The sequence below is a fragment of the Denticeps clupeoides genome, chromosome 1 (assembly GCF_900700375.1).
Source record: "Denticeps clupeoides chromosome 1, fDenClu1.1, whole genome shotgun sequence".
In the NCBI taxonomy this organism is placed as follows: Eukaryota; Metazoa; Chordata; class Actinopteri; order Clupeiformes; family Denticipitidae; genus Denticeps; species Denticeps clupeoides.
Genome location: NC_041707.1, coordinates 17749990 through 17752956, shown reverse-complemented (window position 1 = coordinate 17752956; position 2967 = coordinate 17749990).

Below are 2967 nucleotides of genomic sequence, written 5' to 3'. Positions count from 1 at the left end.
TGAAATCCTGCTTTCAACAGGAGTGGTATGTATTTGGAAATCTGACATTTTATTTATCCAGAAAATGTCCCAAACAGGGGCAAAATAAAACAAAATGAATGCTCCATCTTGACCAAAGAACCAGCCACAAATTGTATCATTTAGTAGTGATAGAGAGAATGTAAAGTAAGGATAACTGTAAGCATATGAAAATATTCTCAGAAATGTAATTCCTCAGTAGAAGGAGATGAACATGTTTATCAAACACATCTTTTTCAATGCCTTCAACCCTTGACAGGAGGTTGCCAGCTGGGCATCTCTGCTAAAGGAGAGCATCTGAAGTGTTGGTACGAGTGTCTGAAGAACAAAGACAAGAAGATTGAGCGCTGGCACAACCCTCCTCATGAGAACCATGACACCAGTGATTAAGATTGCTGCTCTGCACCCACCCTGACTCACCACCGCCTCCATATCTACAACCTGCCCTGCATGACAAAAAAGAGACAACTGTCCTATTCCAAAACTCTTTACATCTCCACCCACTCGCACTACAACTGTTTACAACTGCAGCCCAAGCCCCGAATTTCAACTGTTGCTCGGATGTGCTGTGCAGCAGCTGCAACGGAACACCTTATCATATACGGTAATACGGTATCATATTCCCATCAAATATAGTGACATTATCCACCCTTTTGCTCTGGCGCATAAACGTGAACATCAAAATGCCCAAATTGAAACTCCTTATTTATTAAAATACTAATTTTTCTTTTAGACTCAAATAGTAGTAGTTTCATAAGTGGCTAAAACTGATCAACATCAAACAGAAAAACCTGCCAGGCAGATGTATGTGGGTGAACTTTTTAACCAATACATATCAGCCTGGCAGCCATCTACAGTTCCAAATGCAGACATGTAAATAACAACGACAGTTCTAGCAAGTGAGCAACACTGTTGGCATAAAGCGTTCTGTTGAAAGGAGAATAACTGTACATTCAACAACTCGTTTCAAAGGAGTGGCATCTTGTCCTGTTAAATATGCTTGATGCTTGCTAACTGATGAATACATTAAACAGCGTGTGACCAGAAAAGATAAGAAGCAACAGAAATAATAAAGAAATTTGTTTAAAAAAAAATGTAAAAAATAAATTTCAGCAGAAATCTTTGGATATATCACTGATAATACTATGTTTAATGTAATAAGCAAAACACTTTGTCACATTTACTTACAAAAATCTGTTAACAAAGGCAAACTTCTGTTGACAAAGTCATGCACAGATCCCATCTCTCCAGAACATTAAACCATCGGTGATTCTGTAGCCATTTTCTGCATATTGGGGAATTTGTTCTGAGGAACCAAGAATTAATATACCGTGAACCTGCTTTCAATGTCAAGGAATCAGATCAAATAAGTTCAACTACTTGGTAGAGATCATATGTGTTTGTACCCCTGACCACCTGCGTTGTATAAGATGTGTTAAGATGCATACGATGACATCCATAGGTGCCAACTCTGTGGGTATGTTGGAGCCTGCAGCACCAATAATGTTTTACCTCAAGATCTAATAACTAGTCAGACTATGAAAAATATGAAAAAATAAAGAAGATCAGTTTTCATTTTTGCATCTAAAACACTAAGACTATATCTGTACTTTCTAGATCTGTATTGTCAGTGTCAATGGCCACGCACCATGGCCCTGTAAAACATGCACCTTGAACATTTTTCCAGTTTTCTCAGTTTACAAGCAGATGTTTGCAAACTTGAAAATATTTATGGCACCATTGTGGGTATTGCATCAAGAACGGTGTAGTATACCATTTTTGTATTAATAAAGTCAGCTTATATCGGCATGCTGTATGACACGGTAATGCCCCCCAGCCCCCCAACAATAGTAGGCGCCTATGATGACATCTCTTCTTTTTTATACCCTCCCCGTAATCCTTCAGTAGTCTAGTCTGAAATTAGTAGTGCTTTATAGTTCAACTCATGGTTGCAACCACTTTAGCATTTGACGTTTACATATTTGAGCTTGAAAATATATTTATAAAATTGATGCAATCAGGCCAATCGGCTCATCAGATTTGAAGGGGTAGAACTTCAGTTACTGATGTCCATCAGTAAATAATTAGGATAAAAACTCAGGTCAAAAGGTGAGTTGACTATATTAATACCCCCACCCGTAAACCTTCCTGATTTCCTATCTTATGCGTTCTATTGACTACTACTATTGACTACTACTGGTCAATACTAATACTGATTTTGAACAAAGATGCCTTGGAACAAAACTATATTTCATTGACTGGAAGGATCTCACCTTCCTGTTTTCTATGTTACAAAGAATACAAACCAGTACTTACTCTGTGTAGGTCACCCACTCCGTATGACCTGTTGACTGCCTATAAAATGGAATGATTGCTGCTTTCTCATTTATGGACTGTATATATAGTGCATGTACTGGAGCAGGCAGAGTGTTAAATAAAGGGTTTACCTGGAGTTTGGTTGAAACTGACAATAAATGCTAATGCAACCCATGATTGTTTTTTTTTCAATTCTTTTTTGTAATGTACCCCATGTTAATATATTTATTTGTTGGACCTTTAATGATGTTGTTTGAACCACGTTTCTTTATAAATATGCCGCAGTTTCCAATCATGCCAGATTTTCATTAGATATCTAATTTCACCTTCAAATTCTCTAATAGAGGTTCACACATGTTCCTTAATAAATAGATGGACAAGTGTAGTTTTCATTTATTTCAAAATTACAGGGAATACATCCAACAGGATACTCTGGGCCATCTGTGCCCATGCCTTTATTTTCTCTATGTATTCTAACAGGAAACCAGAAAATGTTTGCACACATGGACCAGAGTTTGCATGAACGTGTGCATATTTTGCACTAAAAATTGCAACGGATACATAGGAAGAGGGGCACATTTAGGTCCCATTTTGGGCGTACGCAGTGGTTATAAATAAGACCCCTGGTGTGTG